We start from the raw sequence: 9,809 nt of genomic DNA, 5'->3' as shown, positions 1-9,809 counted from the left end.
GGTGAAACCCCGTCTCTACTAAAAAATACAAAAAACTAGCTGGGCGAGGTGGCGGGCGCCTGTAGTCCCAGCTTACTCGGGACGCTGAGGCAGGAGAATGTCATAAACCCGGGAGGCGGAGCTTGCAGTGAGCTGTGATCCGGCCACTGCACTCCAGCCTGGGCTACAGAGCGAGACTCCGTCTCAAGAAAAAAAAAAAAAGAAAGTCCTCTCCCAGGGCTAAGAGATAGAGAATTCCTCTAGCCTGTTCCCACCAGGCCGGTGGCTCCTAGAGACCCAGTCCTGGGTAACCTCTCCTATTCACCATGGACAACAGGCCATTCAGCAGACCGGCCTTGGGTGCTTGTGTTGGGATCCACCTGAGCCTGAGAGCAGGGACTCTGGCTCACATGGTGAAGGGGAAACTTCAGACAGAGGGTGACCTAGGAAGAGGTGCCAGAGATGCCTGGCTTCTGATTGCCAAGCTCAGTCTGGAACCCGCTTGCAGGTGACACGGATCACTGATCGTAAATGATTATTGCTTGAGGCAACAGGGCCCCAAATCTGAGGTTTTCCCAGCACTGGGGATATGGGAGACAGGTGGTTAGTGACCTTGAATGTACAGTGTTCTGGCTTGCACAGAAGGCATGGCAAAGACAAAAAGGACAAAAAGATGAAAAGGAGACCTGCCTACTTTGTAGTGACTAGTGGCAAAGACAAAAAGGAGGCCTGCCTAAGTGGTAAGTCACTGTAGGCAAGCTCTCTGAGGCACAGTCAGGAAGGAAAGGTGAGCCACTGCCCTTGATGGAAACACAGGAACAAAATGCTTCAAGCCCATTCTAAACTTGTGTTTTACTGGATTCGTTTGACTTTTAACACACCACAAATTCAAAAGGTATCAAAGGATATAAAGGCCACCCATGCTGGCCTCCAGGCCCTTCCGCAAAGACAGCCCAGGGAGCAGTCCCAATGATCCCAGCTGCACCCTGAGCTTTCCAGGAGCACCTCATGAGAAATGCCTGAGAAATGATGCCTGCCCCCTCCCGTGTGTCCCCCCACCCTGCCACACACACACACACACACACACACACACACACACACACACAGCCACAGCCATTACAATCTCCCTTTGTCTCTGTGCCAGAGGACTCAGATCTTTCTTGGGCTCGAGTTGCTGTTCCTTCCCTGAATTGTTCTTTCCTGAGCCTCAGGAAAGGCTGATGGATAGGCTGGGGTTCTCAGGTTGGGAAAAATGCAGGATCTGGCTTTGGGTGTGAGAGCGGAATGATAAACTCAGAATGCTCCCCAATGTCTGTGCCAGGGCTGAGTTAGATGAAGGAAGACAGGGTTCCAGCCCGGGCCTCACAGTACACTGTCCTCTGAACCCAATGACCACTTTTGGGAAGCAGAAAGTTGAACCAAACTGGGAGGAGAATTGCTGTCCTCAGCCTCGGCAGCCAGTTTCATTTCTCCTGCACCCACCACCTGGGACAGGCACTAAGGTAGTCAATGTGGAGGGCCCTGGAATCTGGGTTCACAACCCGCATGCCAGACAGTCTCCCGCTGCTCCATTGGGCATGGCTAACCTCCTCATTTCTTCATTCACCCTGGCAGGAGGAGGAGAGGGACCAATTAGGGCTACAGTGTATTCTTGGCTTTAAGCCTTAAATGACACAAGCTTAAATCTTTCCTTCGGCACCCACAGAGTGCCAGGTAAAGTGCACTGGGTAAAGTGCTCTAAATATATTAATTTACTCCTCTTAACAGTTCCAGAGGTTGATACTAATATTACTCCCACTTGATGGATGAGAACACTGAAGCATAGAGAGGTTCAGCAGCCTGTTAGCAACTGGTTAAGTGGTAGAGCCAGGATTTGAACCCAACCTAGCCAGGAGCCACGACTCTGAATCATTGCCTCAGAGACTGTATTCCTACAATGCTGCAGTCCAGGTGGCTCTTCCCCATTGGACAAAACCAGAAAGAATGCTTCCAGAAGGTGACTGGTTAGCTGGGGACCCATAGCCATCAGTGGCCTTTCCCAAGCCTTGCCGGGCTCATCTAGCTGTTCCCAGGAAACCTCCCCACTCTTCTGGTCAAGCTGCTGACCTGCAGGCTGAAAACCAGTTTGGGAGTCACAGGCATGCTCACACAAAAGGTAGAAATAATCCAAATTTCCGTCAATAATGAATGGATAGACAAAAAGTGAACTAATCATACAATGAAATATTCTTCAGTCAGAAAAAGAAATGAAGTACTGATACACACTACAACATGGATGAAATTTGAAACAGTATGCTAATAAAAGACGCTAGGCACAAAAGCCACAGGTAATGATTCCATTTATATGAAATATCTGGAATAGGGAAAGCCATAGAGACAGAGAGTAGATTAGTGCTTGCTTAGGGCTGGGGGTTTGAGGAGATAGAAGGCTGGGAGATCCAGATTTCTTTTTGAGGTGATGAAAATGTTCTAAAATTGACAGTGGTGATGGTTGCACATATCTGTAAATACACGAGAAAACCATTGAATTATACACTTTAAATGGGTGAATTATATGATATGTGAATTACATCTCAATAAAGCTATTACCAAAACACAGAAGTCAATACAGCATACACACATAGTTCGAGGATATAAGGCCACCACCCAGCCAAGGTAGATCCAGGCTCTGCCCTGCAAGTGTCCATGTCCTTGCAGTCCAAGTTTCCTTCAGTCTCTGTAGAGGTCACAGCTCCCCTGCAGTGAATGACACTGCCCCTCAATTCAAGAGGCCCCTCCTGTGCTGTGCCAGGAGCCTGGATCCAGCCTACCAAGAACCTCTTAGACTGGGAGACAGCCCCCTTCACAGAGTGAAGTTGGAGGGAGGGGAAGAAATTTTTGCCTTGGCAGGGCCCTTGGGGTCCCACACGAACCAACTATGTGACCTTGGTCTCAGTATCCTCTTCTGCAAATTGAGACAACTGAGTCCCTACCCTAAATAGTCTTGTGAGTATTTCATGAAATTATGAGTCTAGCACAACTTCCAGCACTAGCCAGTGTATTCCATGTTAGAAAACAGATGAAGGATCGAGCGAATTTGGAGGATGATGTAGATAAAATCAGAGTAGTGCGAGTGAAGGGATTTAATTTGTTAAGAAAGAAGAAAAAGTTTTGGAAGATTGTCTCAAGTCTCTTGCATTTCTTTTTTTCATTTCAACTCTACACCTAGTGGGATTGTATTTGCCTAACATGGACAAGTGAAAGAGGGCACTCCTACCCCTACAGGGAGAGGGCAGAAGAGAAGAGGGGAAATAAGGAAGCAAGGAAAAGGGAGATGGAGGAAGGAGAGAGTGTTGGTGAGGAGGATACTAGGGAAACTGCCTTGAAAACTCAAGGGACAGGAAGGACAGAACTGCCCAGGGAAGGGGTGGCTGAGGGGAGAAAGGAAGGCTGAAGAAAAGAAGGAGAAATGGAAGCAAAGGGAGGGAGAGGTGACCAAATCATCAGGTGAAAGGGGAGGAGGAGGAAGAGTCACAGAGAACTACCGGGGAGAAGAAGGAAGAAGCCAACTAGTCCGGGATCAATCTGGAGAAGATTACCAAGTCAGGAGTCCGAAAGCCTCCCTTCCAGAACCTGGGGACACTGGTCTCCATTGGCTGCCGACTGGGACCTCTCTCCCTATTCTGGCCCAGCCATCCTCTCCCTGCTCTTGGGCAGCCCTGGAGAATCCTGAGTCCTGTGGATGGACAGGTCTTTTCAGATTAAGTTGGACACCTGGAGGTTGGGTCCAGTCATGTTCTGCCCGGGTCTGTTCAACCATCCCCGAATGAACCTCCTCCCACAAAACTTCCCCCACCTCCCAGACCCCACTACCCCTGGCTTGCCCCCTCCCTGACCCCACCCAGAGACCTGACCATTTCTCATTTCCTGAACCAGAGCATGCTGATCACCACTGGCCTTTGCTCCAGCAAAGTGCCAGCTTCCCCAGCCCTTGTCCAAATTCAGGTGGTTCCCAACCAGGCTTCACCTGGAAGCCTTTTAAATATATGGATAGCCACTAGGAACCACTAAGGAGCCATTTAGTCTTTAGCTGAGCACCAGCCATTTTCAGTTGTCTGGTTGATTTAATATGTGGCAAGTGTTGAGAACTCCAGTTTGCCTCCTTCCTTAAGCCTTCCCGGCCCTGGGCCAAGGTCACAGCCAAGGCAGTACTGCCTAATATGTATTTGCCTGGTTAGGTACCTAGAGGACCTCCTCAGGTCTGACATGTTAGCAATGGTCACTCTAGTGTGGCCTTCTTTACAGCCCAGCCTAGACCCACAGCCTCCCTGGGGGAAGCCCTCCTGGTTAGGCCCTGGGACTCAGCAGATCAGGAAAGTTGCCAGCACCTTGCTTCGGGCCTGGCACACAGGCAGCAGATCTTGACAGGCTCTAGAGCTCCCACAGCTTGGCTGGAATCTCTGCTGCGGCAGAGAAGATGGAGCAAAGAGAGGCAAAGTAGGTAAGTGCTGCCTTAGGGGGCTCTGTGCTGTGCCCTGGAGGTGTCTTAGGCCCAGAAACCCACACTGAGGTGGCAGAGGGAAGGATTCAGCAGCAGTTAAAGCTACTGTCCTGCAACCCAGAGCACACAAAGCCAACTGAAGACCTTGTGGGCCTAGGCCAGCGAAGGTAAACGCCAGGTTGGACAGGTGGTAGGTCCAGAGGTGGTGCAGTGGCTGGAGTCTTTGGCTTCTCACCCTGAACCAGGCAGGTTCAGCACAGCAAATCTGGGTTCCCTGTTCCCCACTCAGGGGTAACCTCTCACCCATGCTCATAGAGAGTCCCCTACAACCCAAGGGTCCTTCTCCTGCATAAACCCCAGAGGGCAACACTGGCATCCAGCACAGACGTGCCACAGTCATTTTGTGTTGTCTGAAATGAGCCGTGACTGAGCCTGCAGGGGCCAGTGATCCAGGAGGGGCCTACACAATGAAATTTGAGGAGCTCCCCCACCTCTCTCGACACCCCAAGGACCTGCCTATGGTCTTACTGTTGAAGCTACCTCCTTCACTTTCAGCACTGCTACTTTTCTCAGAAATAAATATATTTTTATTGTTTTATAAAAATAACAATGCTCATTGTAAAAATACCAAAATCCAATATGATCACATCTTAAAATGTCAATCCTTCCCTAGCAGTGGGTGAGTTAGTGAGCCCCTCCCAAACAGGCTGGTGCAGAGGTCAGGATCCCAGGCACTAGAGGTGGGGCACAGACAGGGGGCTGGAGAAGGAAGTGGGGTGCAGAGGCTTTCTGCCAACTCAGAAAAAGAAACTACTCCCTGAGTAGTTTCTGTGAGGATTGTTCCTCTCTGCTCATCCCAAGTTCCCAGCTCTCTTTAGCTGCAAAAGAACTCCCATTCCTGCATGATGGCTGAGCAGAATGGCAGGCCTGGAGACTGGATTTTTTGGGAGGAGGGCAAGTGCCGCAGAGGATTTCCCAGGGACCTTAAGGTGGGCCCCAAAACTAGAGAGGAGAGAGGAGGGCGAGACCCAAAAAGAAAGTTGTCAGAGCAGAGCTGAGGAACCCAGGCTGCCTGAGCCTCTGGGGCTCTGGGCCTGAAATGGCTGCGGGGATGCGCTAGCTGAGAGAGTTAAAGGGGTGGTAGAGGCAGAGAGGGTCAAAGGGGAGGACAGAAAAGAAGCAGGGGGAGCCCCGGAAGGCACCCATGACTGCGCACCGCGGGAGAGAGGCCAGGCCCCAACCTCAGCTAGAGGGAAGCGCACCCTAAGTAGCCAGACTGAGCAGGACAGAGTGCAGGCCTGGAGAGCCGGCCTGGTGCACCGGCCAGAGCATCCCCAAGGATACGAAAGAAGACAGAATGCTGGACAGGTTCTGAGCACCTGAGCCGGATACTGAAGGCTCTGCCAGAGCTGCAGAGCGCTGGCAGTGAAGGACAGAACGGCTTCGCAGGGAGGTACCGGGTAGTGTCTGGGGGAACCTGGCCTACGAATTCCACCCGCCCACATGCATCCCTTCGCTCCCCTAGCAGCCAGCACAGGCCTCACATTGCCGACCCTAGAGAGGGCTGCTGTGGGTCGTGGTGTTGGGGGTAGGGGGCAGGGGAGTGTATTTATCCACAGGCACCGGGGATCCAGTTCTTAGTGCCACGAAGGCTCGGGAGATCCGTCCCTCCTGCTGAGTGGCCGAAAGGCGAGAAGGTGTGTGGTGCAGGCTGGAGGGTCCACGGGGAATGACCGGAACGGGCCCAAGCCCCGAAAAGGCGGCAGGAATTGGAGGGTGGCAGAGGATGCTGAGCAAGGCTGAATCCAGAGAGGATGGCCTCTTTCCCCGACTCCAGCCCGGCTTTGGAGAAGCCCCAGGGGATCCCAGTTCTAAAGGGTCTCTAAGGGGAGCTGGGAGCAGGAGTGCCCCTCCCTGCCAACGGTCTTCCCATTTCTCCCACTGAGAATGAAGGACCTGAACCACTACTGCCCTCCCACCACCGTCTGGCATTACCCTTCCAACTCCCTTAGGTTCAGTTTCTCAATCGCCTTACCAAAAAAGAGAGGAAGTAAAGAGTCGGAAGAAATTCTCTGGGCCCCTGGGGTCTTGGCGGGTTGAGATCACAGTGAGGCCGCAGGGGCAGACTGAAGGTGAAGAGGAGAGCAGCAGGCCCGGGACACCGGCGCTCAGGTCCCAGTCGCGAATGGGGAATCCCTGATCCCAGTGAATTCGCGCCAGGCGGACTCGCCACGCCTCCAAGCTCTGGGTCCGTCTTGCACTGGGCAGGAAGTTTCCTCTAGAGCCAGGCAGGCACTCAGCGTAGGCACGCTTTGTTCCCCAACCTACGCACATACTCTGAAGGGGCAGTGCCACACCCCTACATCCCCCAGTACACCCTCACCATGCGTCTGTACCCAGGCACAGGTGGCCCAGCTTTCCTCACCAAGGACCCGCGGGACCTCGCGAAGCAAGATGTCTTCTGTCTCTAGGAAGGGGAGGACGCGGGTGGGAGCCTAGTGGCTCCCGCACAAAGTGCTTTCTTGGTGGGGAATTAGATCGCCCAGGCAGCGAGCTTAGGGAGGCACTGGGGGCCAGGCAGCCTGGGGTTCAAGAACCTCTGTTCCTGCGGATGGCCAGGCTCCCAGCTCGGCTTGAAAGGGGTCTGACTGGGTCAGGGAAGGGCTCAGTGAGGAGACCCAGTCCTCATCTCCACTGCTCCTCTATACACACCCTGGCGCCTCGGGGCACAGAAGCCCTGACTTCCTCACTCCATCCCCGCGTGCACGTGCACTGGGGCTGGGGCCCCACTGCCCAGTCCTGCCCACAAGAGACACCCAGGATTCCTGAGGGAGGCCGAATCTTATACCTCCAAGAGAGAACGTGAGAAAGGAAGAATAAAGGGTGCAAGAGAAAGGAGAAGACTGGAACACCCAAGAGTCGATACCTAGCTGGCTTGGAGCCGGCCGGTGCTCCCTGCAAGGCTCCCAGGAGCAGACAGGGAAGGGAAAGCTGCCAGAACGTCCAGAGTCCAGGCTCCAGAGGACTCTATAAGAGGCCTCCGACCTCTCCCAGGAGTGTGCTCACACCCAGGACCTCATCCATAGGCACTGGAAGAGGACTCCAGGACTGAGACTCGAGTTACTGGCATGGCAAGATGCCATTTGTGAAATGAAAAATTAAAATGATGACAACAAACGAAGCCTGGCACGGTCCAGCAAGTGCTGCTTTTCCATTTTTGTCTGCACGGAAACCGGGGCCTCATCTGCAGCAAGCAGAACCGCTAGAGATGGGGGTAGGGGTGCAGTGTCCAGGCAAGCCTAGTGTTTGCTTATATTTCTGTTTATAATTTTTGTATATTAGATGCATCTTACTCAAGTAATAAAAATAAACCTGAGAGAGCCAGAGAGGCAAAAAGCTGAAGTGCAGAGTAGAGGTGGTGGCTGGGTGAGAGACAAGACTTTTGGGAAGCTTGGCGGATGGAGAGGGAGAGGGTCTGACCTGCATGGCTGTCATTAAGGAGTTCACTGCCACTGCTACGGCCAGGCCAGGCCAGGAGGAACAGTGCAGAGCTCAAGGCACACGGGCAACATGGATTCCTTCAGCGGAGCTCAGTTCCACTGGGTCACACTTTCCCCAGGACCCTCCTGAAACCTCTTTCTCACTCCTTCCTCCTACATACATACACATACCTACAGTGCTATGCCCCAGGCCCACAAACTCTCAGCGCCTACAGGTAGTCCACGCTGCTCTCCCTCTGAACACCCTGACTTAAGCCTTGGGCTCAATCCCACCTTTCCTGCCACCCACCCAAATCACTTTGTGGCTGCATTTCCCCTTCCTTCCTTCCCTCCTTCCTTCCTTCCTTCCTTCCTTCCTTCCTTCCTTCCTTCCCTCCTTCCTTCCTTCTTTTCTTCCTTTCTCCCTCCCTTCTTTATTACCAGCAAGACCTCCCGACCTGCCCTTTTTTACCCTCCCCTTTCCCTAGGTTCCATATCCTAAGTGGAGTAGTTGTTAATTATTCAATTAAATAATTGGTATGTGTCCCCCTGCAACCTCACCTTCTGCCGGGAGTATCTGGCATCGGAAACACGCAACCATTCACATGAACACTGTACACGCACTATGGTACTGACACACGCACACACTCATATACCTGCTTTCCCACTCACAGGGATAATGGAGGCTGCACCAGGGACACATGCAGCCATGCTACAGCCACTTTCACGGGCATATCCACACCCGCTCTCACAGACCCCCTTAACCAGATTATTGGACAGACCGAAGCACCCTGCTCACGCCAGCAGGTCAAAAAAACGAAGGAAAGTCTGAGATTGTAGTGCTTTAGGGGAAGGGTCACAGGCCTTGTTGCGCGTGCACACATTTGCACACACACCTTCGTTCTCAATCTCTCGTCCAGGTCCCCTTCTGAGTCAAAGAAAGTCCCCTCCCAGTGCGTTGAGAGAGACACTAGGCTCGGGCGAGCGCCGGCCTCTTCAGTAAATGCTGGGGATCCGCACGCCTCGGGGGGGCTGAACCCCGGGACCCCAGCTGCTCAACTCCTCACAGCCTGACCCTGCTTCACTTCCAACCTTGCTCACCTCCGCCCTTTACCTCTCCGCAGACTCGGAGAAGGCCGGACCCGGGACAGCGACACAGCGACAGAGCATGGGGATAGCTCCGCGGAGGGAAACAAGGAAATCCCCACCTTCTATCCCTGTCTCGTGGTGCGGTCCCCTGTGACGGCCTCAGACCTGCGGAGAAACCAGGACTTTGTCGCCTACCACGGTCTCAGCCTTACTCTCGAGTCTCTGGGCGCCTGCACCCGGCTGTCTGCCTGTGCGCCTGTTCAGTCTCCCCCGGGGACGCGGGTGAGTCGGTTTCCTCGCCTCACTTTCCCAGCCTCATTCGCCCACTCTCGCCCTTGATCTTCCATGAGGGCCAGGGGAGGGGGTCCTCCCGTCTGCGTTCATGAGTGTAGGTGTGGGTGTAAATCTAGGGGCTGGCGCACTGAGCCCAGGCCTGTGCCCCCGCCTCCAGCACCGCCACCGACCCCACCCTGCCAAGCCCCCGAGCAAGGCCAACCTCCTCTTCTCTGCTAGGTCTCGCCGAGGTCGCCTTCTTTGCGCACTTTGGTTATTGATCCTGCTGAATCGGCCGGAGCGCAGAGGCTGCGCTTCTGTGGGAACAAGGGAGTGGGGAGGTGTGTAGGCTAGGGGAACGGTGGAGGGGAGGAGAGATTGATCAACTTTAGGAGGGGCTGTAGGGCATTCTTCAAGGCCGCCCCATTCTCCCTCTGCCGGGCTTGGAGCAGAGCTAGACTACTGGTGGAGTGGGACCACCGCTCCCCTCCCCCTCCCTCTCTCCCCTT

This window comes from Colobus angolensis, unplaced genomic scaffold (assembly GCF_000951035.1).
Source record: "Colobus angolensis palliatus isolate OR3802 unplaced genomic scaffold, Cang.pa_1.0 Scaffold24, whole genome shotgun sequence".
Classification (NCBI taxonomy): Eukaryota; Metazoa; Chordata; class Mammalia; order Primates; family Cercopithecidae; genus Colobus; species Colobus angolensis.
Note: the sequence above shows the minus strand (reverse complement) of the source record.